Raw genomic sequence first — 25,541 nt, forward strand, 5'->3', positions numbered from 1 at the left:
GAGACAAGAGAGAGATCAACTCAAGAATCAGCTAGTTAGTTTCTGAGTAGAAATTAGAGAATATATATACTCAGCCAGTATTTTGCAGGTTAAAAAAATAAGTGTTTCTCATCCCAGCATCTCTAGAAGGCAAAGGGTTTGCATATTGAGAAATGGCCTCAGGGGCACCTTCAGCTCAGGCTCAGGTTGTGATCTCAACGGTCGTGGGATCGAGCCTGCATCAGGCTCCTAGCTCAGGGGGGAGTCTGCTTGAGATTCTCTCTCTCTCCCTCTCTCTCCCTCTGCCGCCCTTCTCTCTCTTTCTCTCAAATAGTAAATAAAATAAATCTTAAAAGAAAAAAGAAAAAAGAAATGGCCTAAGAACAGAAAGTCAAAGCAAGGGTGGAGTAGTAAGACCCTTTGTTAGGATGTTGCGAAGATCTAAGGTGGTGCCTCTGGACCATTCCAAACAGACAAAAGGCCTTCTAAGTTTCTGAAGGATGGGCCTCATCTATCCTCTGTAAACAACAGAGCTTCTAAGAATCTTTGTCCCACCACACTCTCACCAGGAGCCCAACAGAGGGAAAAGTTTATTTGACAGAAGAGATTTCAGGGTAGCTTTTGTCAAACAGAGTGGATTATAAATGGACACGTAGGAAAGCCCATGACATTTCTATGAGCATCACACCAGCTTGAAAGGGAGCAGAACAAAGTGAACAGAGGCCTTTGGACCCTCAGTCTTTTATAGGCAGGCAACAGACAAAGAAGGTTACTCACTGAGGTGCAAAGTCAGTTTTCTTTGGAAGGACGACTGGAGGGCCAGAACCAAGAGCCCCAGGGACAGAGCCCAGAGCCGCAGAGGACAGCTACCAAGGAGAAGGACTGAATGCAAAGCCAGAAGGACTGAACGAGCTCGAAACACGTTCCTGATTGGATTTCAGAACTGCGACAGACCACTGACTGTGGTTTGTGCTCTACTTCCCCCCTTTGGGGCTCTCCTACACCTGCCCACCATCCCATGAGGGGTATGGGGGAAGCAGCCAAGGTACCTGCTCAGTTCATGGTATTCATTCAGTTGACCCCGAGAGCCCTCAGTCACACCTAAACTTAGTTTACATGAGATCCCAGACTTCAAGCCTGAGCCTAATAACTAAGCCAAAACACGACATGATTTTGGGAAGAGTCTTAGGGAGGGTAAATGTATTCTCCACGTGGGAGAATGTAAATAGTTTTTGGCCAGAAGACAGACTGTGGTAGTTTTCAACATATCCTCAACATTTTTTTTTTAAAGATTTTATTTATTTGACAGAGAGAGACACAGTGAGAGAGGGAACACAAGCAGGGGCAAAGGGAGAGGGAGAAGCAGGCTTCCCACCGAGCAGGGAGCTCGATGCGGGGCTCGATCCCAGGACTCTGGGATCATGACCTGAGCCGAAAAGACGCTTAACGACTGAGCCACCCAGGCGCCCCATCCTCAACATTTTTTTTAAAAAAGATTTTATTTATTTATTTGACAGAGAGAGAGAGGGAACACAAGCAAGGGGAGCGGGAGAGGGAGAAGCAGGCTTCCCGCCGAGCAGGGAGCCCGATGCGGGGCTCGATCCCAGGACGCCGGGATCATGACCCGAGCCAAAGGCAGATGCTTAACAACTGAGCCACCCAGGCGCCCCTATCCTCAACATTTTTAAGAAAGATGAAAGATGGTGTGATAGACAGTTCACAAGTGGTTACTACTTATAGTTTTCAATGGAGACTAAGGTTTCTAAAAGAAAAATTCTGATAAATGTAATTGATGTTTCTAAGAAATGACAAGGAAAGCAACTCTGTATGCAGGGAAAGTAAGATGTGTTTTGTTTGAGAGAGAGAGAGAGAGCTTGTGTCAGTGGTGGGGAGCAGAGGGAGAGGGAGAGAGAATCTTAGGCAGGCTCCAGGAGCTGCCTCTATCGATGTAGAATTACAAGCAGAGGCTTTAGCTAAGCCCACAGCGGCCGTCTTTAATTAAACCCGGCACCCACTCACCCTCCTTAAAACCACATATATTTGAAAAGCAGTCCTTCAACACTGGATGGCCCTTGAAGATATTTTGACTGCAGCCCAAAGAGGAACCTATGCTCTCAGTTAAACAGAATGTTGTGTCTATATTCCGAATTACTCAAAAAAATGTAGCTGAAGCCACGGAAGATTTAAACAAACACATCACTGCTATAAATGCTCTAGCTCTAGATCCTTTTAGCATGATCTAAATTCGATTCCTTCTAAACAGAAATATGCCCTGCTAAGCACTGCTATATTTCTTGTTCTTTTTGGTTGTTGTTTGCCTTTTTGTATTTGTCAAACGGGAGCCTGTGCTAATTCGCACAGGCTCGGAGATGCCTTTACTGTGTATTTCAGGAGGGACTAGAGAAACGAAGTTCTCCTACCCTGTCAAAGTCTTCCATTCCCAAATCCCTCCATCATCCCTGGTCAGCAGGAAGTAGCTACAGAAGAAATGGCCACCGTCCCTTCTCCTTGCATAGAAATGGAATGGTGTTTTGACAGCAGGGATTTGTAAGAGGGCTCCAACTACCTCCATTTTGACCTCAGTCTGTACTTTCTAACTGATTAAGTTCTTTCCAGCTTATCTCTTAACTCAGGCAAAAGACCCTCCAGGCAAACCATCCCATGCCAGGAACCAAAACTACCTCCTCAAGCAATAGGGACCACCTAGACACCAGCAAGACGTCCAAGGCAAGGATCGACCTGACCTTTACTGCCCCCATCCTGTACCCACTGACCTTTGTCCACATGTTCCTTATATAAACCTGAGAGTATTTTCAGCACTTCGGAAAGAGTTTTTTGAGACACTAGTCCGCTGACTTCCCGGTGTTGGCCTCACGGAAGTAAATTCCTTTCCTGTTCCACCATCATTCATCTCTCTACCTTTGGATTCTGTCAGTGATGAGCGGATGACCCTGGGCTGTTTGGGATCCCTGAAGCCAGGTGCTCTTGCACCCTGGGCCCTGGTTACAGTTCCCTCCCCCTGGATGTATGCCCTTATAGTCTTGTGACTCATTACAACCAACATTCACAACAAATGTGTCCATATGTGACTGCCAAGTCTAGTGAGAAAAGCAAGCAGCCCCCACCCACTTCTTGCGGAACTCTCCATCGGACAATGTTGAGACCTGTCCTTCTGGTGAGGCCATGGGTAGGCACCCCGAGGGAGAAGCAAGCTGAGCTCCCACTAACGGCCAGCCACATGAGTGAGCCACCTGGGGAGTCAAGTGGAGCCTTCGGCTTACAGCTGTCCCAGCTGAAATGTGACCGGCCGAGAGACCCCCAGTGAGAAGCTCCTCCAACTGGGCCCTTTCCAAATTCCTAACCCACAGGATCTAATAAAATGGTTGCTGTTTGTTACAGAGTAACAGTTACTGGAATGTAAAGATATAACAACAAACAAAGCAAAGTCTTGTTTTATGAGACATATATTTCTAATGTAATGGATAATACACAAATGGGAGACCCGTGGGAAATTAAATGAGACAGGGTCTGTAAGTGTGTAGCCTAGTGGCTTACACAAAGAAAGCCAGTCAGTAAATAGTAGGTACTGTTATGAGTATATAGTTAAGCATGTTGTTTCCCTTGCCGGGACACCCTTCCCTCCTTCACCGCCCAGCAAATTGCTTGTCACTCAAGATTCAGGCCAAGAATCACCTCCTCTGAGGGCGCCTGGGTGGCTCAGTCGGTTAAGCGACTGCCTTCGGCTCAGGTCATGATCCTGGAGTCCCGGGATCGAGTCCCGCATCGGACTCCCTGCTCGTCGGGGAGTCTGCTTCTCCCTCTGACCCTCCCCCTTCTCATGCTCTCTCTCTATCTCATTCTCTCTCTCAAATAAATAAATAAAATCTTTAAAAAAAAAAAAAAAAAAAGAATCACCTCCTCTGAGAAAGCTTCTTGCTCCCCCCACCCCCCAATCTGAATCAGGTGCCCCTAACTCAAAGACTCCCCTGCCATCTGAGCATTGTTCTATGCAGCACACTCTAACTTGGTGTTCTTATCTACTTTTCTCACTACAGTGTAAGCTCCTTAGGAACAGAATGTCTCTCATTTCTCTATAAAATGTATGAAATAGTAGAAAAATATATATCGGTCTCTAATCATCAGGAAGATCAAGCCATGATTAGAAGTTTGGAATTTTTGGCCCCAACCCCCCATTTTTGAGAGAGCAGAGAGGGGCTGGAAACGCAGTTAATGATTGATCATGATCGATCATGCCTACTCATAAAGCCTTCATAAAAATCCCAAATGTCTAGGATTCAGAGAGCTTCCAGGCTGATGAGTACGCGGGGGTGCTGGGAGGGTGGTGCACCTGGAGAGGGGGGGCATGGGAGCGCCATGCCTCTTCCCACATACCTTGCTCTATGCATCTCTTCCATCTGAATGTGCATCTGTGTCCTTTATCGCATTTTTAAATAATAAACTGGTAAACAGCAAGTCACCTGTTTTCCTGAGTTTGGGGAATTCAAATTAATTGAACCTAAGGAGGTGGTCATGGCAACCTCCCAATGTATAAGTAGTCGGTCAGAAGCAGGGGTGATTACGTGCGCTCAGGACTGGCATCTGGGCAGGGGGGGAGGAGGCAGTCACATGGGACTACCTCCAGGAAGACAGTATGGGAACCGGGTTAATGCGTAGGGCACCCAGCTGGTGTCCCAGTGCTGTGATGGGGCAGTAGCATGAAGGCAAAGGAGAAACACAGTGGGAGAGCTGGGTTTTTCCTACTCAGATGTGTGGTAAACATTATCCATGCTCACCAATATTTCTGAATCTCCTCTCCTGTGGGCGCTAGAAAATATGATGCATATACATCCCCCGCCCCCTTGAAGTGAGGCGCAGGCAGGCAGTTTGCTTAGCCAGTGGGAGACCAGGACACGTGACAGGTGTCATTCCCAGGTGGAAACTGGAGAGCCATTATACCTTCCTCTTTGCTGCCCTCTCCTTCCAGCCAAGCCCTGCAGCCCTGAGTCAAGATGATGGCCATCAGGAGGGGATGGAGCCTCCTGCCTAGCTAGGTCCCCAGGTACCTCTAAGGAGTGGAGGCTCTTGCCTGCATGCACACAATGTGCATGGGAGACAGATCTTTGGTGAATTACACAACAGAACTGTGAGGCTGTTTGTTTGTTTTCAGCGCATGATCACTTAAAGTCTATTACCTGATACAAAGCATTAGCCTCTCACCCAACAGCAAGGTCATAAAGGGACTCCTCTTTCTGTTGGTTAGTATGTACTAAAATCATAAACTTTGCAATTTTAAAATGGATAATTCACTCCTCTGTAAAGTCAAAATATGAAAGGTGTCTTCCATAGTGAGAAAAACTGCTGAAGAACAGCGCTTGAGATAGAGATTCATAGTTGCCTATTCCTGGTCCTAAAATAGAAAGTAGTGCACATTTTTGGACACACATGAAGACCCTGCCAAATGGTACCCTAGTGGTCTAAAAACAGTAATGCATTCCCACCCCAAAATGAGTGGTTTATTTTCATCAAATCTGAGTAGAATCAAATTTGTACTATTGTGATGTTTACATTTAAAATCATCTGGTGGCTAAAGACAACCATAAATATCTGACTAGCAACTGGGCTTAAACAAACACATCAGAGCCACACAGCAGAGCTGGAAATATGCCGGGGATAAGTATGGTTTTGTAAATTCTCTGATTTGGGAGTCCGAGTATTTCAGGCTTTCCTCCCTCAATGCTCCCATGGCTGGGAGCTCACTGTAAAATAGTGAGCTTGCTGAACTGTGTGGCGGCAGACAAAAGCTATTCCCATTTGCACCCCCAAGGTCTGTAATGCTTTATTGCCTGACACTAGTAAATTTTTTATGACAGACGCTTGTTGAATGAACGAGTGAATAATTCTGGCTCTTGAGATGACTCCAATCACCTACTGTCAGGCAGCCTATTATCACGTCTTTATTGTGCATCTACCAAGTGCTCAATAGTGTGCTGGGCGCAGGGGTGGGTTGGGGGAGGGGAGTGGTGGTAACTAAAGTCATCAAGGACATGCCCTTGGCTTCATAACCCAAGGAATTACCCCCGTCCTGCCTCAATTCTTTTACTGCTGCTGGTTATGGCTTTTCTAGAAACCACTGGGAGCCCAGGACCTTACAGCTCTTCTGTCCAATACACCTAGTTTAAAATATCTCCAAATTTCCAAGATTTTTTCACCTAGAGGGATACAAGCTGAGAAGTTATGACTGGCATGGATGCCTACCCAATGGACAGAAATGAAGAATCAGGACCAACGAAGAATCCAGATATTTTGGTCCTGTGTCTGTCAATCAATTTTTTTCTAAAAAAGATAAATTCATGGAAACTGGAGTTGATACAGAGACAAAAAAATAAATAAAAATACAAGATTATATCACCAAAATGTCCTTAAATATGTTTACATCACCGATTCTGTAACTTCTAGGACATTTGTACAATGAAGTCTTCCATTAAGTTGTATTTTGGGGTCTGGTATTACACACCCCAACTCCCCCACCTCCCAACACTGTCTTGTTAAAATTATACCATCTTATCTTGTTATGATGGAGAAACTGGAATCATTTTTGTTAACTCTAATGCTCAAGCTTTTTTTGTTTTTGTTTTTTGCCCCTTTTTTCTCCTGGGCACTAAATTAACCATCCCCTCCTCCAAACTCCCAGACACATCTGATAGTATTTCCACAGTGGAAAGAAGCAGAAATCCCCCACCCCTGAGTGAGGACAAACTACGTTTCCATTTTCCAGAAGCCTCCAACGGAGTACAACTTGGAAATGAGAATTGGCAGGCATACCACTTCACACTCGGAGGGATAACCGTAATCACAAAAGGTAATAACAAGGGTTGGCAAGCGTGTAGAAAAATCAGACCCCTCGTATACTGCTGGCAGAAATGCAAAATGGTGCAGGTCCTTTGGAAAACAGTTGGGCAGCTCCTCGAAATGCTAACCATGGAGAGTTACCACGCCACTCAGCAATTCCACTCCGAGCTATATACCCAAGAGAAGTGAACACATACATCCACCCAGAAGCCTGCACACATAGGTTCCTAGAGGCATCATTTATAATAGCCAAAAAGCAGAGAAGCCACCCAAATGCCCACCAACGGATACACGAATAAAGAAGATGTGTTATATCCATACCACGGCATATGACTCAGCAACAAAAGACGAAGTCCTGACCCACACTACAACATGGATGAACCCTGAAACCATCAGGCTAAATAAAAGAACCCAATCACTAAAGACCACATATTACAGGATTCCATTTACACAAAATATCCAGAGCAGGCAAATCTATGGAGACAGAAAATAGACTAGTGGTTGTTAGGCGCTGGGAGGATGAAGAGCACTGGGGAGTGACAGCTAAGGGACCCAGGGTTTCTTTTTGGGGCGATGAAAATGTCCTAAAATTGACTGTGGGGATGTTTGTACAACTCCATGAAAATACTACATGCCACAGAATTGTACACTTTAAATGGGTGAATTGTCGGGTATGTGAACTGTAGGTCAACCAAGCTGTTAAAACACTGGCAGGTGCAACTCCTGTCCCTGGAGCTGGTAGGATGATGTCAAGGCCTTTGCAGACCAAGAGCTGGGGATGGCGGCCTAACTACAGCCGGCCTCCTGCAGACCAGGAGGAGTGTGCGACACACAGAGATGTCACGGCCTCCCGGGTAGGAGAGATGCTGCTGGGCCCTCAGGATAATAAAGAAAAATCCCTGCTCATGAAGACTCTTCTTGGAAATCCAATGAGGAAAAACTGAGTCAGACTCTCGGGGCTCAAAACTAAATCCTGAACCACAGTTTAGTCATGGAAATCACACAGCCCTTTTATAAAGATCTCTTGGTTCTTTAAGAACAGAAGTTGCACTTCCTACTTCCCCAAGAATTCATATGAAAGATTCATAGCGGAAAGCCTCTCAGTTTTCCTACCCCAGGAAGGACAGGTACTTCTGTCTGTGCCTACAGAGAATCTTTGGCATATTCAAACCCCATTTATCCTTAAAAGGTTAACCAATAAACTTCTCAGCCATGGAAATGGCAAATATTTAATATGTATATCCGGCAAATCTCTTCAAAGAAATATTCAAGGATTCTATAGACAGGACTTAATGGAATGAACAAAGGAATACAGCCATGCAAACATTCTGCAGATGCTCCAGGATAAACAAGTGGGGCATAGATTGCTAGCTGACTACAAAATCCATCTTCCCTTTCTTTCTAGCCTCACAACTAGACCACGTTTTCCAGCTCAATCACCGTCAGGTATGGCCATGTGACTAAGTTCTAGCCAGTGGGATGGGAGTAGGAGTGAGGTCTGCCACTCCCTGCTGGCCCAGAGACCCTCCTGGGTGTTCTCCCCACTCCTTCCCATGTGCTGATGGGATGCAGGCGTAGGATGAGACAACAGAGAACGGGAGAGCCACACGATGGGAGAACGCTAGGCTCTGATTGACAGAATGAAGGAAGTCTTCTTGCCACCCATCTGAACGCCTTCCCACAGGTGTCATATGAAGGAAATTTTCATTGCGTTGAGCAAATTACACATTAGAGTCTACTTGATATAGCAGTTTAGCCTATCATAACTAATATATTAATATTAAGGGTGACATCAAAAGAATTCAATTTAGGGTATGTGAATCCCCAAAATAACAATTTTAGATTTCACAGGATTCCACCAGAGATCATTTAGTTCCTCCCTGCAAAAATCACTAATAGTTTGATGTTTTAATTGTTTTATAAATTTTTCCCCTTGATTTACTATTTCTGCATAGAAAACGATGGGATTATAGATAAGCTTTGTTATATTTTCATGCATTTTTCTAAAGTGTCTATAATAATTACGATGTCTAAAATGGTCAAGAACAAAGACTCTGGAAGAGGTTTCAAGATGGCGGCATAAAAAGATACTGAGCTCACTTCCTTCCACAGACACAACACATCTACATCTATATACAGAAAGGGACCTAGAAACTGGATGAACAGAGGCACCACAACAGGGACGGCACCAGAGTGGACAGAAGAGGTAGAGATATGGTCTCACTGAGGAAAAAAAACGTACCACACCCCAGCCATGGAGTTCCAGTCAGGAGGGGCCCTAGCTATAAGAAAATTTCCCCTAAGGAGCAAGAGATTTGAGCTCCAAACCAGGCATGCCAACACTTAGATCCTTTGAAAACCAACAGGGAGTCCCTTCAGGAAAATTACAGACCTGTAGGGAAAGAAAAACCCACTCTTAAAGGGCTTGTGCACAGACTCATTGAATCAGGAAATGAGTGCAAAAGCTCCAGATATAAAAGTACATAGATTATAGGTAAAGGAGACCCATTTACTAATCTGGAGTGCCTCTCAGACAGGCAGGAGGCAGCTGGGCCTCTCCCCAAGGACCGAGACACCGGTGTCAGTCACTTTTGCTGTCTCATTCAGCCATGCTGATCCTGGCACTAGTGGGCACCATTTTGGAATTGTTCCTCTAGACTGCTAAAGCCAGGAGGCATGTTCTGCGAAGAGCCCTGCACAACCCTGTTCCTCCTTGAACCCCACAGCAGACAGGCTGATAACCCTGCCCAGTAGCACACCCACAGCAGTCGGGGCAGGGCCTCACAGCCCACCAGGCTGGGGGCCAGCCCTGCCCAGCAGCAAGCCCCCACCAGTGGAAGCCCAGCCACAACACAGGGGCAATGCCCAATGAACCTGAGAAACAATGGGTGAACACAGTAAGAACTTCAACAAAGAGCTATAAAACAAAATAAAAAAACAACAGTCAGAGCTGAAGAATACAGTTAACTGAAAAGAAAAACACACTAGAGGGAATCAACAGCAGATGAGAGGATGCAGAACAGATCTCCGAACTGGAAGACAGGGTAGTGGAAACACCCAAACTGAACAGCAAAAAGAAAAAAGAATTTTAAAGAAGGAAGATAGTTTAAGGGACCTCTAGGACAACATCAGGCATACTAACGTTCACATTATAGAGGTCCCAGAAGAAGGCAGAGGGAAAGGGGCAAGATACTTATTTGAAAAGTAACAGCTGAAAACTTCCCTAACCTGGCAACGGAAACAGACATCCAGGTCCAGGAAGCACAGAGAGTTCCAAAAAAAGGTAATCCCAAGGAGATCTACAATAAGACACATTATATTTAACACATCAAAAATTAAAGAGAGAATCTTAAAAGCAGAAGGAGCAAGTCAACAGTTACATAGAAGGAAGCCCCCATAAGACCATAAGGTGATTTTTTGACATAAACTTTGCACGTCAGAGGGAGTGGCACAATATATTCAAAGGGCTGAAAGGAAAAAATTTACAACCAAGAATACTCTACCCAGCAAGATCATCATTCAGAATTAAAGGGAAGATAAAGGGTTTCCCAGAGAAGGAAAAGCTAAAGGAGTTCATCACCACTAAACAGCTTTATAAGAAATATTAAAGGGACTTCTTAAAGTAAAAAAGAAAAAGCCAAAACTAGAAATAGAAAAATATATGAAAAAAAAAAATCTCATAGTAAAGACATGCATATAGTGGTATACAGAACCCAAAAGGTAGTGGATCAATCACTTACAAAGCTAGTCTGAAGATTAAAAGACAAAAGCAGTAAAATTAAGTATATCTACAATGATTAGTTAAGGAATTCACAAAATTAAAAGATGCAAAATATGGCATCAAAAACATAAAATGTGGGTGGCATGGGAGTTAAAAGGTAGACTGCATCTAAACTTAAACACCAACTTAAGATAGACTGCTATGTACATAGGTTGTTATATATGAACCTCACAGTAACCACAAACCAAAAACCTATCTAATAAAAGTGCAAAAAATAAAGAGAAAGGAATCCAACCACAACACTAAAGAAAAATCACAAAGAAGAGAGCAAGAGAAGAAACAAACAAGAACTACAAAAACAACAAAAAAACAGTAAACAAAACAGCAATAAATTCATACCTATTGATAACTACTTAAGATATAAATGGACTAAATGCTCCAGGAAAAAAGACACAGGGTGACTGAATGGATAAAAAATAGACCCATCTGTATGCTGCCTATGAGCGACTCACTTCAGACCTAAAGGCACACACAGACTGAAAGTGAAGGGATGGGAAAAGATAGTCCATGCAAACAGAAATGAAAATAAAGCTGGGCTAGCAACACCGATATCAGACAAAATATACTTTAAATCAAAGTCTGTAACACGAGACAAAGAAGGGCATTACATAATGATCAAAGGATCAATCCAACAAAAAGATACAACACTTGTAAATACCTATGCACCCAATACTGGAGCACCTAAATACACAAAGGAAGTATTAACAGACACAAAGGGGGAAACTGCCCCAGTAATACAATAATAGTAGGGAACTTTAACATTCCACTTAGATCATCCAGACAGAAAACTAATAAGGACAGTGGTCTTAAACCACACGTTAGACCAGATGGACTTAATGGATATATACAGAACATTCCATCCAAAAACAGCAGAATACCCATTCTTCCAGGGGTGTGAAACTTCCAGCTTTGTTTTTGCTCAAGATTGCTTTGAATATCTGGGGTCTTTTGTGGTCCATACAAATTTTAGGATTATTTGTTCTAGTTCTGTGAAAAATGCCCCTGGAGGGTAAAAATGCCATTGGTATTTTGATAGGGATTACGTTGAATCTGTAGATTGCTTTGGGCAGTATGGACATTTTAACAATATTAAGTCTTCCAATCCACGAGCATGGTATATCTTTTTATTTATTTGTGTCCTCTTCCACCTTTTTCATTAATGTCTTACAGTTTTCAGAGTACAGATCTTTCACCTTCTTGGTTAAATTTATTCCTAGGTATCTTAAGCTTTCTCAATGGAATATTACTCAGCCATAAAAAAGAATGAAATCTTGCCATTTGTGACAACCTGGATAGACCCGGAGGGTATATGTTAAGTGAAATTAATCAGAGAAAGACAAATACTGTAAGCTTTATATGTGGAACATAAAAAACAAAACAAACAAAACAAAACTGAAACAGACTTATAGATACAGAGAATAAACTAATGGTTACCAGAGAGGAGGTGGGTGGGTGGGGGGAGGATGGACAATCTTCCAGTTATAAATAAGGCACGGGGATATAATGTCTAGCACAGGGAACATAGTCAATTACATCATAACAATTTTGTACGGTGATAGATGGTAACTAGATTTATCGCAGTGACCATTTTGGGTTTTTGTGGTGGTTGTTGTTGTTTTTAAAAGATTTTATTTATTGGGACGCCAGGGTGGCTCAGTCATTAAGCGTCTGCCTTCAGCTCAGATCATGATCCCAGGGTCCTGTGATCGAGTCCCACATCGGGCTCCTTGCTCAGTGGGGAGCCTGCTTCTCCCTTTCCCTCTGCTGCTCCCCCTGCTTGTGCTCTCTCGACAAATAAATAAAAATCTTTAAAAAATAAAAAAAATAAAAAAATAAAAGATTTTATTTATTTATTTGTGAGAGAGAGAGCAAGCAAGAGAGCATGAGCACAAGCAGGGGGAATGGCAGGCAGAGGGAGAAGCAGGCACCCTCCTGAGCAAGGAGCCCGATGCGGGACTCGATCCCAGGACCCCGGGATTAGGACCTGAGCTGAAGGCAGACGCTTAGCCGACTGAGTCACTTAGGCGTCCCGCAGTGACCATTTTGTAATATATATTAAATACTGAATCATTATGTTGTATGTGAACTATTCTTCAATTTAAAAAAAAAAAGGAATAAATAGGGGTGATCTCAAAAGCACAAACCACAAATAAAAGGCAATAACCTGACTCCATCAAAGTTAAATATTTTGTGGCAAACCGATTATAAAAATTTTAAGCTACAGACTGAGGCAAGATATTCATAAAACACCTGATAAAATACTATTAATAGCCAGAATACACAAAAAGCTCTTTCCCCCTTTACATTGTATCTCCAGCACAGGATAGAGAGATAACCTACCATCCCGGCCAGGAATGCAGGCATTAGCCAGGGTCTGTTTTTTTTTTTTTTTTAAGATTTTTATTTATTTATTTGAGAGAGAGAGAATGAGAGACAGAGAGCATGAGAGGGAGGAGGGTCAGAGGGAGAAGCAGACTCCCTGCCGAGCAGGGAGCGCGATGCAGGACTCGATCCCGGGACTCCAGGATCATGACCTGAGCCGAAGGCAGTCGCTTAACCAACTGAGCCACCCAGGCGTCCCAGGGTCTGGTTCTGAATTCTGGCTCCACTACTTCCTAGCTGTGTGACCTGGAATGTATTACCTTCACCTGTCTGTGCGTCAGCGTCCACAGCTGTAAAAGGATAGAGTTTCCAACAGACACTATTAGAAAAACCGCGAGGACAAAGCCAGTGACTACATGTAAGAACCTGGAGCACGGCTGGCACACAGAAATCACTCAACCCACGTCAGCTCTGAATGCGACTGCCCTGCGTCACCTTTTCTCATAACCCACTGGTAGCTAAGTTATATATTTATTCCTCTTCCTCTAGCCAGGGCCTCAGGTCCACGCAACAGCATTTTCCTCTGTATTCTTAGCATTTCAAACAGTGTCTGCCATACCAAAGGTCCTCAATAAATATTTGCTGGGTGAATGTGAAATCAATAAAAAAAATCAATGAGAAAAAGACAAAAGGCTGACAGAAGAACGGGCTGCGAATGAGCGCGGCTTGAAGCGGAATCTCTAACAGCCAGAAGAGTCGTGACAAGCAAGATGCGCCGCCTCACCGGCAGGAAGGGATATGAAAAGAAAACCACCTCAGAGTCTACCCTTCGTCGACTGGTTTGTCCAACATCTGTAAGTCTGATGACATCAGAAGAATGCGAGGCAAAGGAACCCTCACACGGAGAACAATCTGGCAGGAGCCACCGTCGTGGCCTGACCCCGCCAGGTGCTGCGCTAAGCCCCTCACACACGTCAGCCTTGTACGCGGTCACAGCTGGTAAGGCCCGTGCTATCGTGACGGTTCTTGTCGTTTTAGGGACGAGGAAACGGAAATACAGAGCGGTTCCGTCCCTTGCCGAGAGTCGCGGGGCAAGGAGTGGCCGAGCCAGGAGCCGAGCGCGGCCGGACAGGCTCCAGAGCGCGAGCAGCTGCTGCACCAGCCTGCCTCTCGTCTGCGCCTCGCCACGGGCTGGGCGTCTTTTGAGACAGACGCTGGCAACATTTAGCTCTTCTCTGGTCAACTGCCCAGTCGTGATCCTTGGACACCTTTTAGCAGCCTATCTGAGTCATAACAGATGTTTAGCGCTGTGTGTGTTACGGCTGGGACGCCACATCCCTTTACGAGACGGAAAGGCACTACGAGGGACAAACTCTGTGCCCAGGTTTTAATACAGTTTATGAACAACAGTAAAGGTGACGCAAAGGTGCTTCACAGTGCCCTGCGGACAGGCAGCTGCGGGAAGTCGGCCGCGGCAGAGGCAAGTGCTCCGGGGGCGTGGGCCGCACACTCTCCTCGTGCTGGATCCGGGCACCCATCGCTCGTAAGCTGATCACGCGGCCACCCAGTTCAATAATGGACTTGACCTACAGTTCAGGCTCGCGAGGCAGCCTGTTGCCAGTGGCTCATCAGTGCAATTCCAGTAATGACTTCTTCACCCTTTTTCTCCCCAGGTGGAACCCACAGTCCAGAGCAGGAAGCCACCCTTCCCAGGTGTCACCATCTGGCTTTGTGATGGCCTGACCTAAAGTAAGATTTCTGCCACCTCATCGGTTCGGTGGCTTCATCCCTTCCCCAGCACATTCCTCTCCTCGTGGGGCTGACGCAGGAAATCTAGGTCGGGGTTCTCCAAAGCCACATGATCTCTGACCAAAGCAGTTAAGTCATGCACAAGCCTGTGAAAGGCTCGCAGCTCAAAGATGCCCCCAAGTTTATGGCCAGTGAAGGTCAGAGATCATTATAAAGGCCAGCCAAGGAGGCTGGTGGCTACAGTGACTAAGACCATAATGTTGGGTAGAGGTCACGGTGGGACCAGCCAACAATTTCAATATTTACACAGGTGTCAGAAGCAGAGGGTGACTAGCTCTGGGCCGTGGCTTCCGCAAGCCCTAGATTCAGCCCAGACCTAGCTGAGCAGAAGAACCTGGATGACTCCCTCTGCTAGCTTCTGATCAACAGTTTGCTAACCAATCCCCCTTTTTTAGATACTTGGTTGCTTGTAAGTTTTCAGTTGTTTCAACTCTTACTGTAAAGTCAATGTGGGAAAATGTGTCCTACCTCTTTAGTCTTCTCTCTCCACAATCACTTCAGTATTATCAAACAATTTTGGTGGCCTACTTCCCATTAAATCCAATTCTGATAAGAGTTAATGTTAATTATAATAAAATTTTATCAATATGCATTGGCTAGAAACTAGCCTAGTGTGAATTAGTTTGTGAAGTTAAGACTTGTCTTGGCAGATAGTCCAAGATCAGAAGAAAATATTTAAAATGTAAATGAAAATTTTTAATGCATTTTTAAGTTCATTATATATAATTAAAAGACTAAGTGCAAATTGTTCAGCTATACAACAAACAAACTTCTTAGAGGCTTACTTCTTTGCCTCTTAGGCAAAACTGTTCCTAAGGATGAAATGATGAACACAACAAGTGGGAAAAACATTTTTTAAAGGCTTAAGGGAGCTGGCAGAGTATACCTTTCAAGATAGTCCAAATTAGTGAAAAATCATGTGTTTCCTATAGTCTTCTCTCACCCATGCCCATGATGTTTTTCTGACAGAACTGATATACACCTGCTCCTACTTACACGATTTTTCTCATTTCTGACCTTTCAGAGGCAAATAGTTAACAAGTCAAAAATAAATAATTTCCCTGGCTGAGATTCATTTCAATAATGGATTAGCATTATTATATTTAATATTAATGTGTCCGCAAAGCATCGACATGCTTTTCAAATGATATTCCTATTTCTAAATGCCCTTATGTATCAAAGTTTCATTTTCTACTTCCTCTTTTCTATATCCCAATGCTGATCACGGACCGACTCAACTCTCTCTTTTTTTTTTTTTTAAAGATTTTATTTATTTATTTGACAGAGAGAGACACAGCGAGAGAGGGAACACAAGCAGGGGGAGTGGGAGAGGGAGAAGCAGGCTTCCCACCGAGCAGGGAGCCCGATGCGGGGCTCGATCCCAGGACCCTGAGATCATGACCTGAGCCGAAGGCAGACGCTTAACGGCTGAGCCACCCAGGTGCCCCTCAACTCTCTCATTACAGGAACATTCCATACGTACAGGAAATCCTTGTGGTTACAGACTGTGGCAAAACAGTATGCTTTTCCCCCCTGAGAAAAATCCCATGAAGAAGTGAGGGGCAACATCTGTATGGTGTGGGGGGAACGACGTCATTATAGGAGGAGTGACGAGGCCGCCATAGCAACAGGTTATCAGTCATCACCTGGAATCCCAAAAGTGAACTTGGAAGTTCTCAAACACAGAAGGATAGGACCTCCCCAGCCCAGAAGGCAGCTAAACACAGTCCACTTTGGGATGGTAGAGGAAAGAAATAAGGAAATTTTTTAAAAAGCACAGAGACACCCTAGAGCTCAAAGAAATTAAACTGAGGGTTAGTGACAGAAGTTTCTCGATCCCTGGTTTAATACTAATTTCAATACACCGCATGGCCTCCCTGAAACTTAAGCAGAAAAAGATTCTAAAATATTTGTTAAGGAATATTTTGGAGAAGTGATATACATACAAGGATACTAATTTCAGCACTGTTTACTAGCACAAAAGACAGGACACCACCTCAGGATCTATTCACAGGGGACAAGTGAAAGAAATAATGGTACACCCAGTCAATGACATAACGCACAGTCTTTTAAAAAATGAGGTTGGTCTGGGGCACCTGGGTGGCTCAGTCGTTAAGCGTCTGCCTTTGGCTCAGGTCATGATCCCAGGGTCCTGGGATCGAGCCCCGCATCGGGCTCCCTGCTCAGCGGGGAGCCTGCTTCTCCCTCTGCCTGCCTCTCATGCTCTTTCACTCTCTCTCTCTCTCTCCAATAAATAAAATCTTTAAAAAAAAAAGAGGTTGGTCTATGTGGTCTGATATACATACTGATTTCAGTACCAGCACAAGGACACACAAGCGTGCACGCACATGCACGCACATGCACGCACACCATGTCCTTCACCACGGGAAGGACGGGTCACGACCCGGCAACAGCGGCTCCTCCTGAAGAGGGATACTCCGTGCTGGGAGAGTAAGAGTCACTTCTCACTGGATACCCCTTGGCGCCTTGTGAATTTTGTAACCATATGCTCATTCTACCTATTCAAAATATTTATTTATTTTTTTAAGATTTTATTTATCTTTTGACAGAGAGAGACACAGCGAGAGAAGGAACACAAGCAGGGGGGAATGAGAGAGGGAGAAGCAGGCTTCTGCAGCCCCGATGCGGGGCTTGATCCCAGGACCCTGGGATCATGACCTGAGCCGAAGGCAGACGCTCAACTGACTGAGCCACCCAGGCGCCCCTATTCAAAATACTTCTTAATCTAAAAAACTAAGGTGGATACAAAGCCAAAGCTAATATACAGATGATATATTAGTTAGCATACAGGTTGGGCTGTGGGGGGGGGGTAACGTCCCAAATAACAGAGCATCCGACACAAGAGCTCCCTTCGCTCTCATGAATCTCAGCTTGCCCCATAGGTAAGTTCTAGAAGAAGGCTCCCTCTACTTTGTTCGCTGCCATCCCCAGGATGTCTGCTGGGTTTAGCTGGTCCAAGGCAACTTTATACCACGTGCACACCCCGGCCATCGGGAGGGGATGGAAACACCCCAGGTGGCAGGAAAAGAGGCATTGCTTTGGAAGAAGGGGCCCACCTGCAGCCTCGGCACAAGAGCCCAACAGCAGACTGAGTAGATAGATGATGAGGCTCCACAGAGCCGTAGGATGGACTCGGAGAGAGCCAGGATGTTCACGGCACATCAAATGACAGGAATTTCAAGGATAATGGGAAGAGTATATTTGCATTTTTGTAAATATATATGCATAGGAACATGTGCACATGTACATATGAATTATATATATGAAATACATATATATATGAAAATGTATATATGAATACACCAAGGCATTGCTTGTTGCTACATTCTGACATCCTACATTAAAAATGATGTGCTTTTGCAAAAAAGAATTTTTTTTTAAAAAACCTCATTTGGAAAAACAAAAAAGAACTCTGCTTTCATTGGTTCCTTCTTCAGTTTCTATAAAATGTTAATAAACACCCAGAGGATAGTAAAGAACAAGTATCCCTCCATCCCCCACAGCCCCCCCCCAAAAAACAACAAACAAATGAAGAGACTATGGAAAATTATATTAAGTGAATCACCATCTTTCTTGGGAACGTACTACATGAACTTGAACACTGAATGAACTCAGCCATGGGAATAAAGGAGCCCATATTTCCCGTGTGTGCGTGTGTGTGTTCTGAAGCCAGTAACAGAAACGCAATGCGCTAACAAAAGAGAAACTGTGAAGTTCAAATCCCAACTCCACCTGGGACCCCCACCGGCTGATCTGTGCCCTGGATTTTCTCCTGCGGCTTGGGGAGCGAGTTACGGGAACTCAAAACACCCACAAAAGCACGACCCACTCAAGGGCCAAACAGGCCGGGCGGTGGAGCTGGGGAACCAGTGGGCTCACGTGGACTCCTCCCGCAGTGCTATCCTCCCGAAATGCTCAACACCCGATTCCCGAGCCCGTTTTGCTTCCTATAGGAAAGCTGCTGTGGAGACTTGACCGAAGGCAGTGCTGGGAGGCGGACGGCACCAGGGGAAGGAGGCCACAGTGGGGCCGCTCCAGAACTTGGTCTAGAACAGAGACGAGACTGCTATGAAACAGGCATGGAAGAAAAAAGATCTCACTGCAAAATACCAATGCTATCATTAAAATTAGTCCTTGAACAGAAACGAAGAGAAATTCAAGAGCGCTCTCTCTAATCAAGTTGCAGTATTTTTTTAAACAAGGAAATGTATTCATTTATTTTCAAATCCATTGACATTTCCTGTACTCATTACACTGGTGAACTCTGATGCTAGAGGTGCTCAAGTCGGCCATTAAAGGGCAAGGAGCTTGAAACACTATCAAATTACTCTTTATTGATTTACGGTTCATGCAGTTTAGTGCGGGGGGTGAGAGTTTACAGTCAGGTGGCAAGAGGCCCAGGACCTAAGTGTGAATCTGAGATGCGGCCTGAACAGGTTCTTTAAACTTGGAAAAGCCCGCGTCTCCTCATCTGTGGCTGCAAAGGTTCAAGAGGAAAAATGTATACACGAAGTAGGAAGAGCCTACCAGAAGTTCAGAAAATTAGCCATTATTTTACCACGTTGGGGTCTAGACAGCATAGAAACCAAGTGCGAATCTAAGCCCAAGTCCTTTCAATTAGAATTAGGAAAAAAAAATCCTTCACATATTCCTCATGCACATAGGGGAAAGCTTTCTAAATCAGAAATTAATTTGTCAGTGGAGATTCAGAGCCACTGGAATCCATTCAACAAATCTTTGTTAAGCCACTACCATGTTCCATGCACCAGACATGGCAAAGGTCAGAGCCTGCAAGCAGACGGGGGACACCCGTTGGTGTCCTGCTGACATGTTTTGAGGTGCCAGTCTTGTCTACTACCTCCGTCCCTGAACAGGACCACAGCGCCCCCTGTGGTGGCCAGGGCTATAGGGCCTTTCACAGGGGTGATCACCTTGGGCGGAAGTCTTCATGAAAAAACGGACACTTGGGCCCAACCTTGAATTTGGAGGAGGGGCAGGGGTGGGAAGATTCGGAGAACACCCTGGGAGGGAGAGTGGACTCCCAAGAACATGCGGGAAGCCATGGCCTCTGGAGTGGCACGGACACGAACTAAATCCCTTCGGTGGGCAGCAATGTCTGACGTTGCGCTGGAAGCTGCAATAATCAAGCCTCTCCCCTCATCATCCACAAAACCCTCCGTCGGTGGTGTGCACAGGAGCCTGACATTAGTGACTCTCGGGGCGCAGGGGATGACAGACAACTAACCGACTCGGTGTCAAAGGTCTGAGGAGAAAGGGTAAAGGAGTTGAAAGCATTCGGAGCTAGTCATGGGAAAGCTGGAGGGAACACGGGCAGCGGGGGGACCGTGAAAGCCTCAGTCCCGAAAAAATCTCCATCCCTATGTCTCAGCTTGAGCCACTCTGGTTAGACAGTAAAGAAAAGTGTGATTGTAGAACGTAAAAGGATGCAGAAGCCCTCGGGTTATAGAAAGACAGGAAGAAAATCCTAGAAACTTCTAGACTAAAAACAAGTCAAAACACAGAAAAAGAGTGAGTGAGGTTTCCTATATAACAAAGAGAAGCAGATTGGCAGAGCATCTGTGCCACTAAATGCTAGATGATAATAAATCGTTTGCGGAGTTTGGAGAAAAATGATTATTACAGAATTACCCGCATGCCCAGACTATGGTTTATGCATGAGGACAAAAGAAAGGCATCTTCAGACATACAAGAATTCAGAAAACAGATCACCTGCATATGCTAATAAAAAAAAAATTAAGCAAGGGGCGCCTGGGTGGCTCAGTAGTTAAGCGTCTGCCTTCGGCTCAGGTCATGATCCCAGGGTCCTGGGACCGAGCCCCGCATTGGGCTCCCTGCTTGGCAGGAAGCCTGCTTCTCCCTCTCCCACTCCCCCTGCTTGTGTTCCCTTTCTCCCTGTGTTTCTCTCTGTCAAATAAATAAATAAAATCTTAAAAAAAAAAAATTTAAGCAAGAAAGTACTCAAAAAAGAAGGTATGGTTTACAAGGAATAGTGATAAGCAACAAAAATAGGGGAGTCTAAGAAGGTTTTGACAATATGGCTGTGAATATAATGTAATAGTTAAGAAGAAAGTTTTAATGGGATACAAGGGCAAAAATAAAAGAAGCCACATGGAATTAAAATTCCAGACTATTCCAACAAAACCCAGGACACGTAAAGGAAGGAGAAGTTAAAATATCCTACATGTTTTGTTTTGTTCAATGGTAGAATATTTTGAATAATGGTTAATTTTTAACATTGATAGAAGTACAGATAAAAACATGCTTGTTCAAAATTTAAAGATGATTCCAGGCGGGGGGAGGGAGAGGGTAGAAATAGGGTATAGAACTTCTAAACCGCAAGAGGGAAGAAATGAAAAATATTCTGCGAAGACAAGAGAAGAACAAAGAAGTATTTTGAGTACCACAAAAACTTCTAAAAGTCAAAAGCAGTATATGATCTGAGCTGTCCAATCTGATACACACTACCCAGAAAGGGCTAGTTACATTTAAATTAATTAAAATGAAATAAGATTTAAGATTCAGTTCCTTAGTGACACTAACCACTTTTCATGTAGCTAGTGACCTGTGTATTGGACATTTCCATCACTGCAGAAGGTTCTAGCAGACAACACTAATAGTGAAAAATACAAGATAACAAATAAGTCCATGTAAAGTTTGATCTTATTAATATTAAATATGCACTTTTTAATATATATTAAAATGTTAGTTGATTAAACTGTCAGTAGTGGTTTCTCTAGCAAATAACAGGACCAGGACCTTCCACTCCTTACACACTTTATTGTTTGAATTTTTAATAAAGCATATTTTACTCTTAAAACAAGTAAAAGTCAGAAACATATTTTCAAATACAGTAACAAAAAAAACCAATTGACCAACCATTTTCTTGAACTTACTCGGTACAGAATTTGGTTCCAATCCCTGAGTTAATTGAGCAACTGACTTTAACTCATACATATTTACTGTGGACACTTGTGTTAATAAACAACTTCAACACAACAAAGAGTGTGTCCCACACCTAGAAATTTTCCAGAGTTTAGCTAAGTTTCTGGAAAAAGTCTGTTTGGGGCCCAAGGGTGATACCACATTTCAGATGCAAGTCTGAGCAGACATTTGATGATTTCAAACTGTATTTCTTGAATTGAGGGAGTTCCTTGGGCATAAGCTGTTAACACACCTTTCCATTTAGATTTACACAGTTGATAACATCAAATTTCAGAAAGGGCAGCTCTGAATGATCCTCCGGAAAAATTCCCACAACCGGTCTCAACAATACACAGATAAAGCCAGAAAGAACAAGACACTATACGGAGAGTAACTTCAATCCGCGCCCCACCCCCCCTTACTGGGTGTGGGAGAAGAGAGGTTATGTTCTTTGTTAAAAGAATTCCAAAATTTTAATCCTTACCAAATACCAGATCTTTAATTTTTCTAAGAAAAAAAAATTTTTTTTAATGTCTCACAATAACCCTCAAATACTAAAACTATTTCATATCTACCCCAGGGAATAATTTGGTCATTTATCTGCCAACAACAGCATATTCATATATGCTTACTTTACCCCCTAAGTAAATATTCTTGGTAGCTGCCTTCTATATTCCACCACAGTGAATACTGAGGAAAAAGCTCTTAGCAGGAAAGAGATGAAAAACAACAATCTGCCTAGGAAATTTTTTTCTTTCTTTTTTTTTTTTTTGCATTCTGAAAGTCAGTGTTGGTAAAGCCAGGAAAGAGATTTGGTTTTGTGCCAACCTGAACACTAATTTTATTTGGGGCCGAAAGTGTGACCCTGCTTCCAACACTGGACAGTAAGTATGCTTCATGTGGGTGGTAGGCCGAATACGAGGTAATTACCACTACCCAATGTATTTTACAAATGGAGAAAAGATGTATAAAAAGGAGGCTAGAATGAGAAGATGGTCAGCTTAGCATATCCTTCAACAATTTGCCCCATCCTCGTTGTTTCCCCAAATCCATTTCGAAGAAAGAAACCCACCATCAAACTGAGGTAAGTATTAAAGATCCTTGAGTATTTACCTAACCTCGAACCCACCTGGGAAAACTCCAGGGGATGTCACCCTCTAGGTAAGCTCTTTAGTACCAGAGCCACCCCCAAAAGAACAGAAATCTTCAGCAATCTGGACTATTTCTAATAATTCACACAGAAAGCTGGATTTAAGTTCATTTTTATCTACGTAGAAAGTCTTGCTAAGAAAATAATAGTATAAACGTGATTACCTTAAAACTTTGAATTTGCTTGAAAGTTTTCAAGTTCCCTCCAAACTCTTTACAAGGACCGAGTTACTTGCCCTAATTGTAAATCCTGTGTTTAAGGGAGTTGTTTAAGCAACCTTTCTAGGTAATTGTCTATTAGTCTTTTCACTGAGCGTAAAACATATTTCATTCATGGGCTTGAAGCATTATCCACAAAAATGAATTAGTCCATAAGGCAAATTCTATGAAAATGAAAGAAAAGCATACTACGCAATAATGTTTACATTTTGGTGGCAAAATAATCTAATTTGGTATCTTCCTTTTATCCGAGTTTCTAGTTGCAACTTAGTATGTCTAAAATGAGTGGTAAATACATGACAGTTAACCCCTGAACAGCGTGGGTTTTAGGGGCTCTGACCGCCCATGGAGTCAGAAATCTTTGTATAACTTGTGATTTCCCCAAAGCTTAACTACTAATAGCACAGTGTTGACCAGAAGCCTTACCAATAACATAAAGAGTTGACTAACAAATATTGTGTATGTTATACATATTATATACCATATTCTTGGGATAAAGTAACCTAGAGAAAGGAAAATATTAAGAAAATCATAAGGAAAATACATTTATAGTACTGTGCTGCATTATTTATGGGAAAAAAAAGTCACATATAATTAGACCCATGCAGTTCAAGCCAGTGTTGCTCAAAGGTCATCTGCATACTCAATTGTGGGGGTAAATTAATTCCTTCAGGCCACAAGGGTACTATTTAGTAAATTACTGCTTTGTGCACTGATCCATACCAAGCAGCCTCAAAGCAGTAATTCATCATTAAAAGGTAAAGTGTTTACCTACGCACTCCTCCAAAGGCTCTTTATTCGTCACTTAATTTAAACCAGTAGAGAATGAAAAGGCCGTGCATAGAAAAGAGGAGTCTTTCAAATTTTAACATCTACAAACCGGAGCCACACAAGAAAAAAAATCTAGGTTTCTACTGAGCCATATCATCAGTACACAAGCCAAAACAAAACACAATTACCCACAAACTTGGCACATGCCATCTAAATTCAAATCCAAAAAAGCAGCAACTCGAAGTTTTACTGATCTCCTCCTAACAGACTACAAAGAAATCCATCCTATCACTCTATTCCCACTAGTTGTTATATTATCTGCTCTTGGTTAAAACACTTCAGTCCACTGGGCATCTCTAAATGGTGAGTAACCATGCTCACATACAATATGTGGATGTCTAACACTGAAAATCTCTGCAGAGGACACAGAGATGCCTCTGGGTGCTGATCTGGAAACTTTAAGCAGCCTATGTGTGGCAAGGCTTCCTGGGCCAGGCCCCAGATCAGTGCAAACACAAATGAGTACTTCTCTGTAGCATGAATGTTCTGGACTGTGTAAGCAAGGAGGTATAAACCAAGCCTTCAAAAGAATGAATAATAAACAGAAATTACAGTGGAGAAGACAGAAGTCCAGGGTCTCACCAGAAAGATCATGGACAGTTATTTGGGAAGTTATTTGGGTAATCCATCACATTTCACCTGGGCCCATTCTAGCACTAATGCGATTGTCTCAAAAGCATATTTATATGTAGCTGGCTATGACGGGCAAATTTCTATCCCTGCATAGACAGAACTCAGGCTCAGATTTCTGTCGAATTTCCTTTCCTCTTAAAAAAAAAAAAATTCTAGACTTGAATTGTAACATTCGGTACTTGCAGCTGCCACCAAAGTATTATTCACTGCAAAAATATAAAAAGCAACTTGCAAATGGAAGAAACATTTAGTCAGCTTTTCCTTTTCTTGATCTCTTTTAATATTTTATAACACATGAAAGCTCAGTAAAAGTTCCTTTCTTAAACAAATCTTCAAGCAGACGTTAAATAGAATGCAAATGCTTTACACTGTAAATCATCAATCATTTAAAGAATCCTCTCCATGAACTGAATAAATAAGCCATCTGTGACGAAGGCCTCCCTATCATGTTTTCAAGCTGACCCACTTCTTCATCAATCACCATGGTTTGCAAAAATCTCACATCTAAGGGGCAGCAATAAGTGCTCTGGACCAGCGAAATAGTTTGAATCCAACGGGGTAAAAGGGGAGTGCAAACACCACCTTTAAGGACACCAGTCTTATTTAAAATGACCGGCCCCCTCCCAGACTCTAAAAACAGAACTTCAATACCCTTAACCGGAAGCAATCTTTTCTCCAAAGGGAGAGCAAATCAAGTCTCCGGGGGAGAAAAGGGAGCCAGTGAAAAGGAATAAGAAGAAACCTGATCAGATGCTAAAACGCTTGGTGCATCTGGCTTTGGAGATCAAACACCCGTTTTGCAAGCAAGATCTGTTCAGATCTCCTAAGCCTGAGCCCAAACCAGCGGACCGGTCCTGCTTTAGAGAGCTCTGCAGGCACGCGGGGCAGTAGCAAATCCGCGCGTCGCCGGGAGCGGCGGGGTCCGGGACCCCCGGCGCCCCCAGCCCCGCTCCGCGCGGGGCGGGCCGGGGGCCGCGGCCGGCAAGCACAACTTTCCGCAGTTCCC

The 25,541-nt window shown here is 43.6% G+C and overlaps 1 protein-coding gene across 4 annotated transcripts in view; it reads right to left on the bottom strand.

The window, feature by feature from the left end:
• NMT2 (N-myristoyltransferase 2) overlaps positions 1-25,541 on the bottom strand; it is a 63,407-nt gene that overhangs the window by 37,149 nt on the left and 717 nt on the right. The gene's annotated exons all lie outside the window — the stretch shown is intronic.

The sequence above is a fragment of the Phoca vitulina genome, unplaced genomic scaffold (genome assembly GCF_004348235.1).
Source record: "Phoca vitulina isolate PV1807 unplaced genomic scaffold, GSC_HSeal_1.0 scaffold33, whole genome shotgun sequence".
Taxonomy (NCBI): domain Eukaryota; kingdom Metazoa; phylum Chordata; class Mammalia; order Carnivora; family Phocidae; genus Phoca; species Phoca vitulina.